Genomic DNA, 23,366 nt, shown 5'->3' on the forward strand with positions numbered 1-23,366 from the left:
AGTTTGAAGAGAAGCAATATTTGTGAATGAATACTTATAAAAACAATGAAGGAAAAAAGTTTAAAAAGAATTAATTACCAGTTTGATAAAGTGCTAGCTAAATTTTAAGTAGAAAATCTTGCTCATCAACAATAGACAAAATTATGCCTTTAAATTGCATTAATTTACAGTCCTCTGTACTCAGTGAAAGTAAAAACCAGAAATACCATTTCTCTCTGAGAATCTCACATTTTGAGTCCTGTGGAAGTGTTAGCAATTCCTTGGTGAAGCTGACTTAATATTCTAGGACAAGTGTCCCCCGTTGTTCTTCAGGAATCAACAAGGTAGGATTTTTTAAAGCAATGTGCAAACTGGAAACATTTGAAAAATTGTTTCTTAAATAGCAGTGCGTGGTTGCCAATCAGCGATGGAAAGCCATTTTTCCAGTCTTCCATTTTCAGAACATATTTCTGAATAGCTTTGCAAGGTTTTGCATTAGTTTCACAGATTTCCCCGAATGATTATATCTCAGTAATAGAATAAGGAGCATCTGCAGCCGACGGATGGTATCACACGGTGTTTACGGAGACTGAAGGACTGTCACATGCCCGCTGATTACAGAAATAAGCTTGAAGATTACTATTATTAAACAACCAACTGTTAAAAGACCCACACGACATATTAAAGGGAAACACAGAATGAGCTGGTTTTGTTGCTTAAGCCAAATATTTTGGAATTCATCCACATTAAGCCCTCACTTTTTCTCACCATGGTGCTTGATTTTGTGATAAGTTTGCATACATTATTCTTCCCTGAGGTACATTTAGTTTAATTAAATTTTACTATTAAAAAATATTAAAGCCTGCTTCTCATAAACCTTAGGAAACTTGGCGTGGAAGTACACCGCCCTGCAACACTTCCCTGAAGGAGCTTTGATGACTTCACTCAGACGGGTTTACAGACCAGGGAGCGAGCAAAGAGGCAACGGCACTGGTCAGTTCTGTCCCCAAGGCTCCCTTCTTGGAGGGAGCAGCACACAGGAACATGGCTAGAGGTCAAGATACCTGTGCTCCACTTTGGAACCTACCAGCAGACCTGAATCCTTTCACACCCTGCTTAATAATATTTCAGTCTTCCATTTTCTGTACTATTCTATAAATGAGAACTCTCTTATGTCAGCCAAAATGATGGGTATCAAGGAGCCTATTTTCTATCTGAGCTGAGAAGCCTCCTCTTTCTCATGCTCTTACCCAGCGTTGTTCAAGAACCCACCTTGTGCTGGTTAGAGGACTAGGATCTGTGCACACAGAGATGAATGGAGCCAAGTCCTTTCTGCCAAGGAACATCAGTCTCAAGAAGACACCCTGCCTTGGCTTCTATCACCCACCGACAGGTGGTCTCGAAGAAGGAGAGTGGCCAGCTCTGCTAGTCATTCTGAAGAGAGAGAGAAAAAAAAAAAACATGGTACCTCAGAATATGGACACCATCCATTTAAAGAAATGCCTAGGGACTCAAACCATACACACAAAGTAGTTTGTGTACTTTTTTTCCCACAGGGTCTTTCCTCTGATGGATTAACTGAGTGCTTATTTGATCTGCAATTACCAATCATTCGTATCCACAGTATTTAACAAAAGAGAGCCCCACACTCAGGGAGCACCATGCAGAGATGCTAGAGCACTAATCAGGATATAGGGAAAACACACCGGTTACCCTGCATTGGAAACCCAGAAATGCTTTTGGAGCCATGCTCCATGCTGGGAGGTCATTAGCAGCGCGTCCATCCACACTAGAGTGTTTTGCCACAGGTAATAATGGCTGTACTTATTCCTAATGTTTTCAAAGTGTAGCATGAATGAACCAGCCAGTGTTTATGTCAGGCCAAGGCAGAGGGACTTCTGCTATTGCTGTTTGTTTTATTCTACATTTCATAGCAGGCAGCAGGGATCTTCTTAAACTTTATGGACACTGATACAAGTGCATAGACAAGGATAAATCACTTCCAAAAAGAAGGTTCCCAGCTCTTCTGTGTGGGTAACTTTATGTCATCACAAAAAATTGGTTTTTCAAGAATTTATTCTTCAAAAAGTGCTCCCTTTATACCACCAAAGCATTTCCACTTTGCTTCTTTATGCCACTGCTCCTGGTAGACTCCAGTTAGCTGATTAAGTGAAATTAACTATTTTATATTATCCATTTGTAGAAGCCAAAACAGACAGGTTTTATACTCCAGCTCAACAACCTAATATGCATGATCTTAGTTTCCTTACCTGTAAAATATGATTAATAAGCTGAAATTCTTTGCAGGGTGAGGAGAAGCTAGGTTATGTTACAAAAATGTTATGGTTTGTATGAGACAATGGAGGAGAACTTAGAGTAAAATGCCTGGGGTATAAGAATTTTAACCTAATGAGTGCATTACTCTCCTGATAGGGATTAGCTGGGTGGTAACTATAGGTAGGTAGTTGTGACGGAAGGAGGTGGGTCACTGGCAGTGAGGCTTGGGGATAGATATTTTGTCCACTGTGAGGGAAATCAGTGTTTCCCTCCCTCTGCTTCCTGGTGTGATATCCCGAGTTGCTTTCCTCCACCACACTCTTCCGCCATGATGTCCTGCCTTATCTCCCGCCCCAAAGAATGGAGTTATTTATCTATGATCTGAGACCTCTGAAACTGCAAGCCCCCAAATAAACTTTTCTTCTTCTAAACTTGTTCTTATCAGGTCTTTTGGTCACAGAAGGAAAAAAAAAATCTGACTAAAACAAGTAACAAACAACCCCATATTGTGGCTTCAAACAATGAAACTTCATTTCTTTTTGTGAGAGTCCTCTGTGGAACCAGAGACCTCTTCTTCCAGTAATTTTGAGCCCATTGTGTCAGCACAAAGCTTCCTCCCTGGTTTCCATTGGAGGGTGAGTAGAGGGTCAGCCCTGGCAGGAAATGCTTTGTCCTGATCTGTCACATCATTTTCCTTCCCTGTCCAAAGAGAGAGAGACAAATAAATGGTTGCATCCAGCCACCAAGAGGTTGGGAAGTATGTATTCAGGGGGAAAAATAGACTAAAAAAAGATGTGGTGAATCTTAATAATCATTAAGTCTACAATCATTATTGTTAAGATCAATCAGGTCATAGATGGAAAAGCTCTCAACATACTTTCAAAAATGGTAGAAGCTAGAAGCTAAATAAACATAAGACAGGATGATGATGATGATGATGATGATGATGATGATGATAGTGGTAGTAGTAATGGTAGTGGTGATGGTGGTGGTGGTGGTATGATAATGGTGGTGGTGATGGTAGGTAGCAGTAGTGATGATGATGTTGGTAGTGATGATGTTGATGATGATAATGAGTAGACATTTCAATATGTAGGTAGGTAAATGTGTGTGTAGATGAGTAGTTTATCTAATTTTTCAAATATTTACATGGTTTATCACATTAAACCTGAATTTGTTCCAAGTTTAATTCTTTACTTCTACTGCAGAGGAAACATGAGCCTTCCAACCAAAACTGTGCTGATAAGTAAAGAATTAGAATATTTTTCTTCTTATTTCTCTACCTTTCACCATGTCTCACATTATAGGCAATTTCTGATATCCCAAGCTATCATATTATTCTTTCACTAATGGGAACCCTCTGAGATCCATTTCCTGTGCATGAGCCCTAAATAACCAACTTTGTGTTGGTCCATGGCTTAAGACGTTGGTAGATTACTAGTTTATATTAATTATTGTCTCAGATTATTTATTAGGGTGCCTCCCATGGGATCAAATCCATTTTTATCCTTATGTAAAATTAATTTCATACCCATACACAACTAAAGCAGTGATTTTTCAAATGCTAGCTAGAGAGGTCGATTGGATTAACACATTCTAGATAATTTTTAGATAGAGATTTATCTCATCCACATTATTGGGGAAAGAAAGCTTTAAAATTTAAACCTCCAAGTGGAAAAAGAAGTTGGCCAAGATTCTTCTTTCTTTCTCTCTTTCTTTCCTTTCCTTTTCTTCTTTTTTCTTCCTTCCTTCCTTCCTTCCTTCCTTCCTTCCTTCCTTCCCTCCTTCCTTCCTTCAAGACTCCATTTCTCCATTTAATAGAGACTTTGCAGTCTTTGCCAAGCCTCTACCCTCTATTTTTCTCTTCAGTGATGGTGGATAAGAAAACATAAACAAATAATTTGGGCCATTTGAATATTTCTCTGAGGCTAGTCCCTGAGTGACAGTGTCTACTAGACACCAAACACTTTCATATTATAAGTGTGACTGTCTTGCCTTCTACTATAGGCTGTATGTATAATCACAAATATTATTAAATTAATACATTACTGGCATTCCCCACTCTTCATTTTTCCCTTTATTTCATGGCCACCTCATATTTATCAATCTGGACCTCATTCTTTGATTCTGGGGGACAACTCTAACCAGCCTTCTGTGAGCAAGCAGTGAGAATCCACTGTCTTTGGCCCCCAAGCAGCATCAGCAGTTGTGAAGGTGAGGTTTAACTAACACATTGCCTCACCTGCTGGCCTGATTTTTCAGATTCTGCTGGAGAGGAAAGAAAGGACCACAGTGGGTTTGTCATTCTGACCTATGATGAAGCCGTGTGTTTCATTCCTGCTTTCCTGACTCTCCGTCCCTCACTTCCCAGGCACTTGAAGTCATCCTCAGCTTCACACAGAATGAAGCAGATCCTTACCATGCTGCCTATTTTCTAGGAAAATTCCACCTCCCTGCAACCATAACAGAAGTGGGTCTTCTGCCGCTTCAATTTCTAGAGTTTGAGAAAGTTCAGAAATCAAATACCTATGTTTTGAAGACCCATCCTGGGTCTGGGGCACTGCTCCAAGGAAAAGAAATGTGGATGTGTACTGTGTTTTACCTTTAATCATATCACACCAACTGTAGCTTTTTAGAGGTTATGTGCCTGCCTAGTCCCAGCTCTCCTGTTATGCTCATTAGCTCCAGAGTGATAGCAGAATGGTTGATGAAGCCATACGCAATGTAATGTCCTGAGCCTGTTTTTAGAGAATCTAATGCCTGAAGATGTGGAGCCAGCCTACAAATATCCCAGAGCCTTAGAGATGATGGACAGGTCTGAGATACTGAGCTTCCCTAAATTTCAGTCTTCCATCCAGGTCTGACTCTGTCCTGTGGTTCTCTACATTAAGACCTGCATTGCCTACACCCTCTATCCTTAATAAATTAACACTAATAGCATGAGTACCCAAGGTACTTTTATATCTTCAATGCCACAGAGACCACAGTATATTCTCTGAACCCTCGCCACAGTCTTTTCTAACACATGTGCAAGAAGACTCTTCCCCATTCTTTTTCGTCAGAAAGGTACTGCGCAAGAGCCTCTGCTTGCTGTATGCACACTTATCCCACAGCCCTCAGATACTCAGCCATAGTCACTCAGGCACCCAAAGCTTAAAGGACTTCAAAAATTTTCTATCAGTCTCTTTCCTCTACAGCTACAGAGCTACCAGTGTTTGTCATGTTTGTGGGAAGTATGTTTCACAGTTACCATCTCCTCTTTAATCCTTGACATTCTTTCCCTCAGATCTTTCCCAGTGTTTGGTAGCACATGGCTCCTACCAAGCAATTCTATTACTTGACTATTTGTCTGCCCCAGTGTGAATGCCCCAAAATATGGAGGAAGCTATGTACCTCCAACCAACCCAGCTGTGTCTTCCACGAGTCTCCCTTCACAATAATGAAGACTCCTTATTTTCAGTGATCTGCACTCTTTTTACCATGTGCCTCCGTCCTCTTGAATTCCTTCTGTTTCAATGATGCAGAGAAGATAAAGTGAAATTGAGAAGATAATTTCAAAAGATATTTTAAGAGTCAGACCTAGGATTGGTGCACATCCTTTCCATCCCACTTCTTAGCTCCGTGTCACTCAGTAACTTTCTTACAGCTTCCAAAGAGCTTCCAATGTCTCCCTTCATATGTCACTCTCTGAGGTAACTGTGAGTGCATAGATCAATGCAGGCGACAAGTTTGCCACCTAAAACACCAATTGAGAACAGAAGGAATGAAACAAGTTGTGTTTCTTGTTTCCTTCTGTTACTTAACAGCCTGGTCTCAGTTCTTCCTGGATTGCCTCTTTCCATCTTGACTCCATGGAAGCCTCACTACCATACCTGGGTCACTGTTCTCATTCCAGAAACACACACCAGGATGTTAGACCAGAGTTAATTTTACAAATACATTTAAATGTTTAAATGACAAAGTCGTGTCATTTTTTTCCCTATTTTAGGGCTATTTGCAGAGAAGGAAATGAGGAAGGCAGCCAGAGGGGAGTGCAGAGTGCAGGTGCCATTGCTACAGGAACCAGAGGAGAGTGCCATCTCAGCCATCCATCTCCTAGGCTTCCAGGCATCACATACAGACCCAGATTTAAGAAACTCACGGAGAGATGCTAACCTCAAGAGCAAGGGGATTAGGGGGCTAAGCAGAGGTGAGCAACGGGTCGCTGGATAAAACATATACAAAACTTCTGAATTGAAGGGTGACCTGGAGACACTGGAGCTCTGTAGCATTAAATAAACCTTCTAAAGTTCAGGTGCCAATCAGGGCTTCAGTTTGTAAAAGCAGAAATCTCCAAGGCTAACTCTGTTGACAAATAGCTAGCATTTCATCCCTCAGGTTAAGCCAAAATGTCACTGGGAACAATGGTACATGCATTCCCCCCAATGGTAGCATCCAGGAACGGCCAACTGCAGGGCATGAGAAAGCACGGGGAAAAATAAAGCTTTTAAAATAATATCTCTTCATTTTCATAATTGCTGTTTCTCCCTTCCTTGTCCATGTAAAAGCAAATGTGAGCTATTGAAAATTGTGATGTATCTCTCACCTCCTAATCCAGGTCCTCTTGGTGTTATATCAGAGATATTTATGAGAGTGTTGATATTATTGGATGGGCTGTGAACTCTTTGAGAATATGAATGAAGTAACTGCATAGATAAAAATTCCATTTTAATGCAAATATTGAGGAAGAGGCATACCATTACCATCAGGTCCCAGTAAATAAAAGGTATCATTTCTAAGAGAATATATATGTGTGTGTACGGTTGTGTGTATACATATGCATAGAATGAAGAAAATAGATACATACACATATAATGCTTATATCATTTAGGTGGGGTTTCTTTTCATTTTCTTTTCTTTTTTCTGATCATTTTTATTGGATGATCTTTCTTTTATGTACAGTTATCTTGGGGAGGTTATATGGCAGGGTAGAAACAGAAAGAAACTATACTTTTTTTTTTAACCTGACTAGTTTTGCTCCAAGGTCCTAGAGCTCCCAAGGGGTCCCAAGAAGGTGGAGGGGGTGGGGTTGGGATTGCTGACATGTTAAAGAAGGGGACAGGGAGAGAGAAGAGTTTTACATTCCCCATCAAACATAAAGCATTCCACAGATCCTGAAAGGGAGATGGAAAGTCCTCTGGGTCCCAGGAAAGGGGCTGGCCCAGACTTCTTGGCTGTATCCATAAGGAAAAATGGCCATGTGGTGAGTGTTTGGGCAGACCAGACTCTGGGCAGCCTCACAGGAGGTTGCCCTCATTTGAGAGAAGGGCAAGAACAGTGGAGAGCTCTACTCCTGAAGGAAGCACCAAGCTCAGTGCATCTCACTCCCAGTGTTGTTTTGCTCCTTAAGGGTCAGTAAAGTCCTTGCTTCATTTCTCTCAACAAAAGCAAACAAAAGAGGCTGCCCACAACGAACCCCATCCAGGAACTTAGTTATGACTCCTCTGACATCTCCAGTCATTGACCAAATCTGACCCAAAGCTCCAGAGCAAACCTGGAGTGCTGCAGAAAGAACAGCACCCAGCAGCCAGGACCGTAGTGGATTAAGTTCAGGCTGGGTCCTTAGGAGGAGCAGAGAGCACTCTTTACATGTTGGGAGTGTCTACCTCAGTGAGCCCTCCCGTCCCTTGGCCTTCCTCTGCATCATGCAGCCGGTTGGCATTTGCTTATATAGCTGTCTGGAAAGGATAATAGAAAGCAGAGAGGATGCAGACCTCAGGGAGCAGGCTATCATTCAGGAAGAATGGGAAAGACTCCAGAAGATTGCCTCCTCACAATAGGCATCCAGGAAGGAATTCTTGGAAAGCCCATCAGCTGCCACTCCCCAAACAAACTTTGTTCTGAACTGTGTTACCCACTCTAGGTCATATGAGAGAAGGTGCTCCCATCTGGCTACCATCTACATTTCATGGGTCTTCATTCTTAGGGAAGACAGAATGTTGTTTTCTGTCAAGAAATTAAAACCACATTAGATTCCGTAGTGGCTTCAGTGAGACCTGGACTGACATAGAAATACATTTTAAATAACTACACAGGTATGGGAATGTTGGCTCTTTGAAAGCTTCACAATGTTTACAGTATCCCTAGTTGTGGTACTATTGGTATTCATAAGCCTTACCACATTGCTGAGGCCACACTAACATCACCACCTGCTCTGCCATCTGTTGGACACCAAAAGCGAAATTATAAGGATTGCACCAACAAAATAAAAGTAATGTAGGTGGTGACGCACAAAGAGCAGATCAGACATCTCAGCATTGTGAAGGTGCTTATGTCTTCAAACTTGCTGTGATGGTTAAGAACTGAAAAGCTCAAAGATACATTTCACAGGAATCTCTTAGGTGAGAGGAGAGAACATATGGGAGAGAAAATATTCTAAGAGAGAATGACTAAGAATAAAAAGGGTGACATAAATTTTCTGATTATGAAATAAACCAAGTGTTGGACAGAATATAAAACCAAAATGATTTCTAGACCCAGCTGACGGCAACTGGAGAACGCAGAAGACAAAGAGGAACAACGCGGATGAGACAGTATCTATGAAAAGATGATAATCACAAATTAAGGGGATGCCATGGTCCAGCTGCTTAGGAAAACAGGATCGTCCACCCATGCTCATTTGAACCTTCATTTCAATAGTGATGGAAGAATGATAAAATTTACACCCACATGGAGCCGGAGGGGGCTGTTTGAGGAAGGAGGAAATTGATAAGTGTCCAGTAGATTAGAAGGAATATGGAACCAGGAAAATGGTACATGTTGAAAAGTCTAGGTGCATTGAGATGATTTTGTTTTCTATTTTGTGATCCAAGAAACCAGAAATAGAAAGTAACCAAGAGGGTGTGTCACTAAGAGACAAATAAGCAAAGTAGAATCAAGAGCTGTGTCAGGTGTTAGGAATTATGAGAACTACTCCAGTGCAGAGCACTCTTGCCCTGCCTGACTGACTCTGGCCATCAGGGTCCAAACATACTTGCTCTCTGACCACAAGTTCTAATTTTAATTGTTTTGGTCATTTCTGGAACCCTTATTCACTTATAGCACAATTACTTAACATTTCATTATATTTTATTCACCATATTTACATGTTCGTTACAGAACAAGGAACTTGGAAGCTCAGAGTACATGTTGCTGAAGCTAACATCCCAAATATCTACATGTAATGAATCAAATAAGGTGCCATGAAGCTCTAAGAAGTGAGGGATAAAGATGCTAAACTCTGTTATTTCCTCCCATTCCTGGAGCACCAATTAACATGTCAAGTACCATTAGGAAATATGTAATAATAGTGAATGAATAGAGAAGAGAGAGAGAGAAATTAACAGACATTTAAGATTCCCTCATGAAAGCATCTGGTTGGTTACTGCTGCCGATTTTGCACAGCTGTATGTTTATGTGGCAATTGAGGATATATTTCAATGTTTCTGAAATGAATGGCAGTCACTGGGTACCACTGAGCATGGGATGGTGCTGTCAGTTTGTGAAATTGACTTAGGTTCCAGACTGAGGTCACATTTGAGCATGTCAGGAAGTGTCCAGGGAGTCTGTTTGATGTCCTAAAAATATGGTTTGAAATATTGTAACTTATATCTCAAGAGTCCTCCTCGTTCTGGGAGCCATATTCATTTGCAGTGTATAGCCTACAGTGTGGAAGATTCTGGCTTCATATTTACATCACACCCAAGATGAACACCTATGTGAATAATGATCCTGGAAAGTTGGTATTGTTTTCTGTGAAGAAGCAGCAGGAAAATGAAGATGTCATAGAAGAGTGTAATCCATTAAATAGTGTCCCCAAACACATCAGCCTAAGCCTCAGAACGTGACCTGACTTAGAAATAGAGCCTCTTGGGAGGTAATTACTGAAGATAAGGTATTCTGCATTCGGGTGGGAATTACCTGAATGACTAGTGTCCCTGTAAAGCAGGACCCTTGGACATAGACATAAGGGAACCAATATGAAGACAGAGACATGGAAACCGCCTTGTGACGATAGTCCAGAGATTGCAACGATGTGTTTACAATCCAAGGACTGCTGAAAATTGCCATCAAGCACCAGAGCTGGCAGCCAGGCAAGGAAGGTTTTTTCCTTGGAGTCTTCCGAACAGGGTCCTGCCAAAAACTGGATTCCAAACTCATGACCTCCAAAACGAGGAAAAGAGTTTCAATAAGATACCCAGTTGGCGGTACTTTGTTATTGCTCTCCAGGAAAGTGATGCAGAGGCCACTGGTCAAAGCACTTAAGTCTTTTCCCATAAGGAGGGAGGGCATCCTATTCTCTTTCCAAAGTCCTGAGTTAACAACCTGTGCCAGGCTTCATTTCCTTATGAAAATACAGCTTCTGGATCTCATCCCCTGAACTGAGGAAACCATAGAAAGTCATTATCAAACAACAACCCCCGCCACCCAGACTCCACTTAGAATGGAGATAAACAGCACTATGCGACAGTAGAGATCACGGTACCCACAGCATCTGCAAGGACATCAGCCTCATGCTACTGAGGATCAAATAACATCCCCACCATTTGGAATTTCTGTTCTCTTTTGTTTGTTTCTTTATTTTTATGGGATGGAGAAGGAGAGAATAAAAGAGAGAGAGGTAGAGAAAAAGAGAGAGAGAGAGAGAGGACAGAGGGAAAAGAGAAAAAAGAGAAGAAGAGCCCAGCTGGAACTTTCTGAGAAGATATTTGCTGGGGGCTCCCGGAGAGGTGTCTGGAAAGCATGCACCCTGCTCCTCCATGAACAAACACACTCTATCCCAAACAAAACAACCAGGACACTGTCACGAGCAGACTTCCTTGAGACATTCACTTCTTTCTCCCTTACTAAGCCCTGGATGAGAACTTAGTGGGCTGATGAGATAAGAGGAAGCCATGTATGGGCACATGTGCACTGGGTCCTTCAAGTGCAGTTTTAAAATGCAGGAAATCCCAGGAGAAATATACAAGCCATAGCTGTACAGAAGGCAATTTGTCAGATAAAAAAGAGAACATGTATATCTGATTTCAGGTAAAAAGAAAAAAAAAAAAGAACAATTCATCCAAAGACTTGAGTCATTTCAATTATTTGTCCCCACTTGCATTAGGATGCGAGTAGATAGGTTCAGCTGTATTCCACTGGTGTCTAGTCATGAAGGGCACTAATTTTACAGTTCTCGATCTGAATCCTTCAGGTCTTTCTGTGAACTCTCCCAAGGAAGAGCAAAGGCAGGCATGTAAAGACATTCTGAAACTCGGATGGACAAACATGGGCCCTCCTGTGAGGCTCTGTCACATTTCCAAGGAGTTCCATGTTGTAGAGAGCTCCAGTTTCCTTTTTGTGTATATTTTTAAAAAAGGCCATGCTTGAGCAGCCTCATTGGGGTGCTGAAGAGTCACACAGGGTGGACTTCAGTTTGATCTATAGCTAATTACTTTATCTGTTGCACAGGGTTTTCCATGAGGCCAAAAAATCATGTCACAACCACCCTCTCTCAATTTTCTAACTAGAAACTGAAACTTCTTAGATTTAGCAATCCATCTTTCTTATAAGAATAATTGGATATGAAGTCTTTCTTTCAAAAATATATGTTCTGTGTCAAAGTAGGGTTGCATTATAAATAGAAGCTGCTACTGATTCAGAATCAGAAAACTACAGCTAGCTCTCTCTCTCTTCATATTAGAACCTAGAGCAACATGGACGTCTTACAGATTTGCACGACTTTGAACTTATTTGTGCTCTGAAATGCTGTACATGCGTTAACAAGGAACCAGAGAACACACATTTTGATGCTGTTTGACTGGCAGTCGATTACATAGAACATCGGGAAAGTATTAAGGAAAGGGCAACCAGTAACTTGGAGGAATGTAGACATTGCACAGTCAGCAATCGCCTACAGCAAGAAATGAGGATCCCCACCATTAACAGCCAGGGGACTGTCCTGGAGTGCTGGGCTCCCTGCTGGTCTTCACCAAATCTCTGGACCTTAGTGCAGCGTTCTTCCCATTACATGTTAAATCCTCTTTGAAATTCTACTGTAGGGAAAAGAAAAGGTAAACCAAATGAATCCAGGTAAGAGTTAGCTTGGGGCCAACTTTCTAACATCCAGGATTTTGTTCATCTGCTCCTGCCTCCTGCATCTCACCTCAGAAACTTGTATCTACTTCCCAGCAGAGTTCCAATGTGTGTTGACATGCCTGACTCTCCCAGGAGACCGAGCTTCTAAGAGTGTGTCTTATTTGGTTTTGATCCATCAAATCTCATCCAGTGTTTGGCATGAAGTCCAAGCTTAATAAATGGTGCTTTGCCTTAAATGTCCTAAATCACAGGTTTAGAGAGCAAACATGCATGAAACGTGACCCTATTTCAAAAGCAGAAATCCATAGAAATATACAAACAAAAAGTTAAAAGTTATGTCTCCAGATATATTGTATTTAAATAAAAATTATAAGGAGTCTTTATTTCTCTTTTTAGAATATCTTCATCTCTTTAAAAATGAATGAATGACTAAAATAATTTAAAAAGTCAATGAATCATCAGCGATAGAAAGGGAAGTGGAGACTGAAATAAAGACACAAGACCTCTTCTCTTTTGTTGATTTGAATAATAGCCCTCTATTTTCTCTCTGCCCAAAGGCCCTACTTTGGGTGTTTAGATGACAGATTCTCTCAGGTTTCTTCTTCCCTCCCTACAGAAACTTTGATGGTCCTGGTTACTCAGCATAGTGGCTTGATGATTTAAGTCAGTAACGTATATGAATACAGAAAAAAAGGTTTAAGGTCATCTGAGCCAGGCTGTATGGAAATAGGAAGGCAGTAAGGCTGGATGGTCCAGGCTTCCTGGCCAAAGAGCCCTGATCCACACTGAAGAATAAACAGGAGCTCCTTAAAACCTCTGATGACTCACATTTGTTATTTTTTGCAGCATCTGTTAAAATTAACAATTTATTTTCTCTTTTTCGTTTCTAGATTGGAAAACACCTCGTCCCACCCCCTTCATATGATTGTAAAACATTGAATAATTATTTTAAAGTAACTAATCTAAGAGAAGAATTACCCTATGTCTAGACTTTTGTCATGATTATTTTCCAAACTTGAACGTAATGTTTGTGACTGTGGAATGAACCCATTTGAAATTTTCTACCCTTCCCTCAAGATGAAAAGACAGGTATTGCATGATAACTGAGTGGGACCCAGAATGCAGAATACAGCAGCCATGAGTATATTTCTTTTAATTGGCACGGGTCTAATAAAAGTTCTGCATGCAATACCTATGGTATATCATTGTCCCTCTGAACACCACGAGGTTTATGAAGAGCTTACCCACATGCTGGGACCAGAAATACTAGCTTTAAACTTGATAAAGAAGAAAAGGTTATAGAAGAAAAAGAATTTTGGATTAATTGATTTGTTTTATTGCATTTTTTTAATGAACAATTTTCACAAAGGATTTTACCCTTGTAACTTTATTAAATAGCACATAATAAATCTTTAATTTTTTTTGTCGGTTGGTTGTTAAGTAAATTGACTTCTTGCTTTTTGCTCACTTGCCTCCTGGCTCATGAACTAGCTCCACTGCAAACAAAGAGGTAAGATAAGTGACACTGGTGAGTACCTTCATCCATCCACTAGCCTCTGGTTTGTTATCAACACTCAAAAAACAGTCACACCTGCAAAAAGGTTGGAGTAAGATAGGACATTCTCTGAAGAATAAAAGTAAGTTTAAAATTTCATTAAATCATTAAAACAAAATGGAATTTTTAAGTGATCATAAATAAATATTACTAGGCCTACATATTTTTCATTACTATTCAATATGTGAACTTGAAATAATATTATACTTCGGATAATAGAGTGCTTAAATTTTTACTTTTTTTTTTTAATCCTAAAGCTCCCTCTTCTGACCACAGCAGAAATTCTTTATGTAATCTCTTTTAATATGTTCTGCATAATTTTATTTTGCTTTTCAAATTTTCTTTTACATATCCTCTATTAAAACATTTCATAAATAATATAAGAACAAGTAAGTCTGATGTTATTAAAATACAGTTTTATGCTTAATCCTTAACTTGAAAACACAGCACTTGTAATTTCCATGTTACTTTTTTCTCCAAAGTTACACTAATATTTCTGAAAATCAAAATTCATTGCCTTAAGAAATAATTATGAGCTTCTTTTTACTGCAAATATTGTGTTACTGAATCACAGTCGTAAGGAAGATTCTTTAATTTTATTTAAAAATTGTTATTACATAAGTAAAAATTCCTCACAGAAAAGTTAACCATACGAGATGGATTTAATTTACAGCATATTACTTTAGCTATTAAAGTCTAAAAATCTTTTGGCTAAATAATCTTCTGTGGAAGCTGATGGCATAAATTTTTCAAATGTAATATAAATATGCTTACTTCAATTATTTCCAGTTTTGGAAATATTCTTTGTAGGTAATGGTGCAATTATTTATTTTAAATAAATATTTACATTATTTTCTTAAGTCAACAACTGAACGTGAAATTTCTGGACCAAACTTAATAGAGTTCTGAAATTTTTGGCACTAACATACCTTTGACTATATGATGTTTAAATCTTTATATTTTACATTATAATAGAGTGAAAAAAAATTAGTGAAAATATATTTAATTGATATAATGAAAATGAAATACCAGAGAACTACTGAAAATCGTAACAAAATCTAGAACACTTAATGTATAATAGTAACATTAAGGTTTCGATATTAGGTGTCTCATGTATGAGACAATGCAAGAGAATTTAGAGGTAAAATGGTTATGAGAGCCTCAACCTGATCAGTGCATTAATCCTAATTAATGAGGACTAAGTGGGTGGTGATTATAGAGAGGTACAATGTGACTGGAGGAGGTGGGTCATGGGGGGCATGCCTTTGGGGTACCCATTTTGTCCTTGAAGAGTGGAGCTGATTCTCTTTCTGCTCCTGGTGCCATGTCCCCAGTTGTTTACCTGCATCACCCTTCCGCCATGACGTGTGCCTCACCTCTATCCCCAAAGAATGGAGCCCAACTGTCTGTGGATCAAGACCTCTGAAGCCATGAGCCAAAAAATTAACTTTTCCTCCTCTAAAATTGTTCTTTTGGTCATAACAGTGAACAAGCTGATTAAAACAAGGAAGGAGTAAAATTTCATTTATTCCAATCTTCATTCATGGCATTCAACCAAGTTTTATAGTATTATGCAGAAAAATTCTTATCTGTTCAAGAAATTTCTTCCTGAGTTACTTCTAGCTCTCTCACAATATTATTATAAATTTCATATCTAACCTTTATCTTTAATAATGTATTTCGATTAGTGGATAAGTTATTCATTTCTAAATATTTATTTTTTGATCAGGATCATTGCCCAGCTCTGCCATACTCTTCTAATATTCTTCTCATTTTATGAGTGAAATGACTATGGGAAAAATTTAGATTTTGGTCTCTTTCATAACATTTTTCATGTTTTATAACTTTTTCCAAGTATTCATTGGGTTCTTTTTTTTTTTTTTAATGGGTATAAATCCTGGATATTTCTGCAGCTCAGAAAATCATCTATTTTATACTTTTAAACAATTCTAGTTTTTCAGAAACATCAATCATGCATATTTTGGAACTCTAAATTTATTTCATGGACTAACTTCTTCCTCATTTGCTTCTTTTCCATTTCCTTCGTGGTCTGCTAGGCTCCTCGGGTGTTTCCCATTTCGTAATTAAAATGTCTGCACTGTTGGTTTTGTTTTTCATGACTTCTAACACAATTTTAAATTCCCAGATTGCATTTTAAATTTTCTTAAGTCATTTCATTTCATTTACCTTTCATTACTGTTGTTGTTTTGGTTTGGTTTGGTTTTGGGTTTTTTTGTTTTATTTCTTCTTGCAGATAGCTCTGCTTTACCTCAGTGTTATATGATTCCCTGTCACCTGTCCCTTCCTATATAAAAAGCCTCTCTTGTCTTATATTTTACTGAGATCATAAAGCAAGTATTACTCCAATATAATTTATTTCCTGTAGTAAATCTTCTCAAAACCACCTCTTTTCCTGGATGCTGAATCCTCTGTCCCTCTCCTTGTTTCAAGCTGCAGACTCTTTACACAGGCCTCCTGTTGGCTGTTTCTATTTTCACATCCTGGAGAGGGGAGAGGTCTCTCCTTGCCTTGTGTTTGCAAGCAAATACAGTGGGAGGATTCGCCTTGTGTCTCCACACTGTCCATCTGCTTGCTGTTGGAAATCTCCTCACAAATGTTGAGCTGAAGAGGTTTTTTGTAGTCAATGGTGCTGTTTTATTTTAAATTTGCTTTACCAGTTTAGTGGAACCAGCTGCCAAAGGAAACAAGAGGAAAATCATCACTGGGGGAAATCAAGGCCCAGGCTGTCAGGCTTCTTCACTGTGTGACAGAGGGAAGGCCTCTCTGTGTCTGCATCTGTGCCTATCCTGGTCCCTACACCAGGTACACTGTGTAGGCCTCTCCCTGCCAGGCTCTCGTCCTGGAGAAAATTCTGCTAACCAAGGGCAGGCTTGCTGCTCCATACTGGATACAACTACTCTGGAAGCTCTGGACACTCTCAAGGACCTACCCTGAGTTGCTCCTTGGTACCCAGCAGACATGATTCTGAGGGCATTGGGCTCCCTGCCTGCCTCAGTCTGTGTAGTGCTGACAGGATTTACCCACCTAATTCCCACATTTGCACCATCTGCTCCGAAGTGAGACTGACAGCCTTTGGTGTTTTCCTTCTACTTTGCCCCAATTGCTTTCTATGGAGCAGAAATTCTGTGCGATTTCCCTCAGATGACTGGCTCTCTTCCCTGGTTTTCAAAAACAACAACGTTTCTTCCTCTGGTTTTATATCATAATGGCCATTTCAAAAAGAAACTTAGGAAAAGAAGAATAAGATGTCTAGATTCTATCAAGTTCCATCTTTCTAAAATGTCATCCATTTAATTTTCCTCTAGCCTCCTGGTATGGTGAGGGATTTGCACTCATCTTGTCAAGAACTCTTTCAGCTGAAAATAATCTTACCTTCTTCACAACTGAAACTATTTTTGTTTCACTTGTATGCACTTCTTTTTCTAATTAGACTATAAGCTTTTTTAGTAAAAATAGTGTAACCCCAACTCCTCCTGGTTCTTCCAGGACAACTTTGATTATGAAACTGAAAACATCCTGTCCCAGAAACCTTCTCATATCCAGGTAAATCAATATGGCTGTTACCTTGATGAAGGTCAACGTAAGCTTAATCTTTAAACCCCTCTCCGACACCTATCATTTTAAGTCATGTCTTGCCCATAGCCGATGTCAATAACATACACATCAAATGAATCAATTTTCCCTGTCCCTAAGAGTACAGTAATATGTAAGTAGGGTTAGGATCACAGTCTGTAGCTGCTAACCAGAGCAACTAAATGAATTAACTAGCAGATCATGTCTATTCACTTGGGGAAATTGTGAACTTTTCATAATAAATAAAGTAACCTGGTTCATGATCTCTAGATACTTACAAATTAAAAGAAACCTCATACCTACAGAAGTTTCAGCATAATTACAAAGAGTAAGTATGAGTGGAATGATCCCTTTAAGACTAATATTTTCAGAGACTAGCTATTATGCCATTCAGGAGATATGCAGAATGTTTTCCAAACCCATTGGTGCCTCAGGCTGTGCTCTACAGCCATTTAAAACATTATAATTAATTACCTACTGGATGTGTAAAAATAGACCAAATTTACTTCAAGACATGTTCTGCGTCCTAAAGATTTTGTCCAGAAGAATTGATTGAGAGCTGGGACTGTTCAACTCAAAATGACCCCAAGTGCATCCTTAATAAAATTTGTCCTGAGCAGTTTCTCAGTTTCTTTCAATATGGAGAAAGAATCTCCCAACATGATCACTGTATGCAAGGCACAGTGTCTTCACTGGGGAGGAGGGAGGTCCTTGGTGGAGACCCACCCAATCATCATAGGCATCTCACTTCTATTGAAGGCATCAATGTCCAGGGGGAAAGGAAACATCCTACCACACTTCATTTGAATAATCAGATTAATCAACAAAAGATTGCTAGCACAGAACAACGTGGTGGAGAGAAAAACTATGGCTGCTATGCAATTGATGTAGAAAAAATTCAAAAGGGTTGATTGATTGTAGAAAAACTCAAAAGGGTTCCTGGTAAGAACAAAAGATCAATTAGGACAAACCAACCCTGGGAAAAAATGTTAAAGGAGGTGAAATTATCCTAAAGATATTTTAGTTTTTCAAACATGTTCAAGTTTCTACAGGACAGAAATTGTGCTTATCAATTAACCCATGTTTATTCTCATACCTCGGTTCATAGGAGTGGTTTTATGTGGAAATAAGAGATGGTATTAAATAAATACTGACAAATGTGCCATCTGTCTTCAGAAATCTCTAAATATATAACAGAGGGCTGAGTGTAATCAATCCAAGGAAGCAGATCCTATGGTCAGCACATGGGCTTTGGAGACCAAGGGTCTCAAACCAATCCCAGATCTGTCACTTTCTAGGTGAGAGTCCTTAAAAGCTACTTGACCTTCCTAACACCTCCCTCATACAGTCATTATGTGGAACAAGAAAACTGAAACGGATGGCACATAGAGCCAACTTCATGTGATGTTTTAATCTGGAATGTCCCCCAGAGTCTCATGAGTACAGAGGTGGGGCTTTGAGAGAATGATTGGATCATGAAGGCTCTGATCTCCTCCTTGCCTCAATCCATTTGTTGGGCTAATCCATTGATAGCTGAATGCATTCCTGGGATGTGGAGAAAGTAGGTCATTGAGGGCATGCTCTGGACGGGTTTATCTTCTCCCCACCCCCTTTCTTATTCTCTCTGCTTCCTACCTGCCCTGAGGTAAGCAGATGTCCTCTGCCATACTCTGCTGCCACGACTTTCTGCCTCACTTCAGACCCAAAGAAATGGAGCCAGCTGACTATGAAGTCCAACCTCTAAAACTATGAGCCCTAATAAATCTTTCCTCCCCCATGTTGTTATTGTCAGATATTTTGCTCAGAGCAATGAGAAACTGACTAACATAAGGGCCATGTGACCTATGCCATCAAAAAGAAGGGCCCACATTTGATTTAAAGTTCTACTATAGCCCTCCTGAAATTCTTAACGATGATATGGTATCTTTAAACTTGTGCTGTATGGGAAGTTGCTGAGGGCCCTGCCCTTTCAGCATTGACTGTAGGGAGGTGGAAGGCGTGGAAAAACCCCTCCGGAAACAGTTTCAGAGAACTGCAGCTGTTTTATTGTGCAGCAAAAATAGCTTTTACAGTGGGTATGTGCCAATTTACATACAACAGTCGGGATAGGCCTGAGGTGATACACAACATATCATATTACAAGAGTCTAGACTACCAAGAGTTCAGGAACTGCCACGTAGGCTGACCTTGAACCAACAGGGGAATAACTTCTTGTCAAAGGAACAAGGAAATGGCACTCGCTAGTGTTCTGACAGAACTTTGTCCCAAATATAAAGTTCCATGTTAGGACTTCCCTGCTCACAATGAGCAAGATAAGCATTCCTCCATGAGGGTCCAGAATCAGGCCCACCAAAAGGAAGTTCAGTGGGAAAGTGGGGCACATCCTTGAGCAGGACAGACTCTCAGTATGATGTCTGCAATGCCTTGTGCTCCAGTTTCACACTGTGTTATGGCCACTGCCTGAGCACAGAATTCTGGGGAACTCCGGAGATTTGGAAGTTCAAAGAGACACAAAGTAAGGGCAAGGATAGCATACTATGTCTATCAGTAAGCAGGTGTAAAGGACAAGGAATCTGAAGGCCCAGAGAAGTGTTTGCACCAGAACTTGCTGCCAAAGCAAAACGAGGCAACAGAGTTAAGAAACAAATACCCAAACAATTCTATCATAGTCCTTTTTGCTTTGGAAACAAACCATGTGGGTAAGAATCCCAGCTCCAATACTTATTGGTTCTGTGAATGTGGATAATGTAGATACCCTTCAAGGGGAACTTTGTACATTGGACCAAAGAGCTGTATTAGATGGTGTTCTTGATACAACAGGGAAATATTTAGGAAGACCACTCACAAAAGAGCATCTAGGATGCTATAGGAATGTCTGACTGGACTGGAGGCCAAGTACCTTTAGAAAGGTACTGCCATAGTTCAGGGTGGTAGCAGTATGGTGGAGAAATGGACGCAGAAGAGCTAGTTGGCCAGTAGAATCATCTGGAATTGGTGAACTAGAGAGCGAAAGGGATGGGTCAAGGAAAATTACCAACTTTTGGTCATTTATGAAGTCTTCCATGACTATTCCAGAGTTGGCTGATCTCTCTACTCTCCACATTCCTATCCAGCAACAATTAACACCAAACAGAACCAATTTCAATGTCTCTAATTTTTCATGGTGTTCATCTGTGCCCTCCCCTCAACCAGATTGGATAATGTATCTTTAAAATCAATAGCAATGGCTTAATATTTTTCTACCTCCTGAATGTTCTTCATTCTTTAGTGAATCTAGAATTCTAAAATGTTTTTTTAAAAATGATGTATTACCATAAGCTAGATGAAGTAATAACTTTAAGAATTTAATAAGGCAAAGCTTTCCATAATGTCAACTTACTAAATATCAATTGTTGAATGACATAAAAACACAGTCTTACTTTTCAGTCTGGCCTTCTATGGTTCCAGTTTAATTTTATTAACCATCTTTAATAATTAAGAGCTAGTAATGGCTTGATGATTTGAATTCAGAGACCCAACTTGATTAGATTTCCTGATTAAGAGACTAATGTTAACTATGCATATGATGCATTATGATATATCAAACGCCACATTGTGGTTCCCTTTAAGTGGAAGCCTTACTGCATTATTAGAAAATGAAAAATGCAGTTTTTCAGGATTCATTTGCTATAAATTGACTGAAATTGAGTGGAAGAAAACTTAAGCCTATTTGCCTTATTGATGCTATTCCCGTGTGTATAGTAATTATTTCTTAACATTGATTTGAGAAACTGTAATTTGCTTTCACATTTAATCAATGGAAAGCAATATTTGAATCAGGGTTCTTCTCAAGGAATATCGTAATTACCACATTAAAGACCCTTCTCTTTCCTTTCTCTTGCTACTGATTTTAGGTTTGTTTCCCACAAAACTGGTTAGGCTGTTTGCAATTCATGCGACATTTTACATAGAAAGAAGTGTGAAATGCCACTTTTCATACTGCTACCTTATAAATTATTCAGTCTTGCTGTTTATCAGGCAGTTTCTACTTGTAGATAAGAAGTCACCTCTCATTTGCTGCACACATCATAGGGTCCTAACAATCAAAACTGGTGTGTAGCCTGCTAAGTAAGAGACAAGAAGAAAACCCAGGCAAAAGTGGTTTGGAATGAGAAGTCCCCATTGAAACAAATCCCACCAATCTTATTGGAGTGAGTAGACCATGGTTTTCTTGCCAAAGAACCAGACAGACGCCTTGCTATGGGAACTTACCAGGAAAAAAAAAAATCCATGTCTAATGGGCCTTTCTTTACTTAAGTAATGACATTCTAGGCAGATCCAAATTACAAAATGCAAATCCTAACAAATTAATATTACCATCAAGCAGGGTTTATAATAACTGCTTTAAAAAAATGTTTGCAACAAATTCCTTTCAAGCATCATAATGAGAATCAGAAATTTAGGAAGAGCTCTGTATGATACAAAAAGGCAAGAACCACTTATGCTACACTAAAAGAGAAGTGAAACCAATTTGGAGATAAGGGCATAAGAAGAGACCTGCATTCCTCTCCCCTAAGTAACCATGTGCAACTCAGCACCACTTGGTTCTCTACCAAGGACAAGCCCTGCCAAACAGGGCTCTCACCTGCAGAGTCTCATCTCTGGTGGGACCTGTCAACAGGGCTGCATAGCATTTTCTCTTATCTGTTTGTCTCAAAGGCAATAATATGTATATCAGAGACAAGAGGTCTGTAAATGTGCATTGCCTAGGTAAAGACCAGATGGTATGAGAATGGAGGAAGAAACATTTTTTTCAGGAAATCAGAAGTGTCAGGCACACTAATAGAATTATAGCCACTGGGAAATCTGGGCATCAAGGTGAGGTTTTTGAAGAGCCAGCCATAAGTGGACCAGGAAATGCATTAGGGGAATCAAGGGGAAGTCACTGAGACGTGGGGGAAAAGATCCTATGAAAGTGCCTGTCTGTGGTGGGAAAGGTGTACATTACTGCCACTTTGGCCAAATGTCCAATAGGGCATTATTAAACTATTCATGAAGGGAGATGGGGAGGGAGTGGGAGAGAATAGGAAAAATATAGGAAATTAAAGTAGGGTCTTAAAAAGAAAGTAGATGGCTAAAAAAGATTAAAGGTAAAATTTAAGAACAAGGTAAGAGAAAATTATATGATATAAAGAGTTCAATACAAATAATTTTAAAGCCCAATCATATGAAAGAGTTAAATTTTAGGAATCAAATCAAACATGATTTAGAAAGTTGAATATTTTTATATAGAATTAAAGTCGAATTTTTTTTTCTTTAAATGTGTTAAAAGTAAGAATTTAAAGAGGAGAAAAATAAAAATGGGAGAAACGAGAAGCAAGAAGTCTAAGGAATGGAAAGCAGAGGTTAATCAAAGCAGAATAGAAAATAAATGAAGTAATTTGCAAGTAGCAAAGTAATAGAGAGTTCTAAATCTTTGTGGAGAAATTAATAAAACAGAATAGAGCATTAAAGAAACAAGAAAATATCATCAGTGCACAGACGAAACAAGGAACAAATTGGAAAGGCGAGAAGGTGAGATCCAGGAAGATAGCACAGCCTGCGGGCTGGAAAGGCTTCCTGGATAGGCTTCCTGCACCCCACTCTGCCTGGGCTCTTCCCAGACATCCCTCTCAAACCCCAGACCCAGATCCAAGGCGTCCCCTTTGCTGTGAGCCTGCCCCAGTCCCTGTTGGTCTGTTGGGTTAGTCTGCTTGCCAGGCCTGTTCCCTATAGTGTCACGTCCACCCTGCGGGGGCTTCTTTCTCCACACGTGCAAGCATGGTGCTGTCTGGGCTAACTGTCCCTGTTTCTCTGAAACTGGCCGCATAATCTCACATAACATTAA

This window comes from Marmota marmota, unplaced genomic scaffold (genome assembly GCF_001458135.2).
Source record: "Marmota marmota marmota unplaced genomic scaffold, marMar, whole genome shotgun sequence".
Lineage (NCBI taxonomy): Eukaryota > Metazoa > Chordata > Mammalia > Rodentia > Sciuridae > Marmota > Marmota marmota.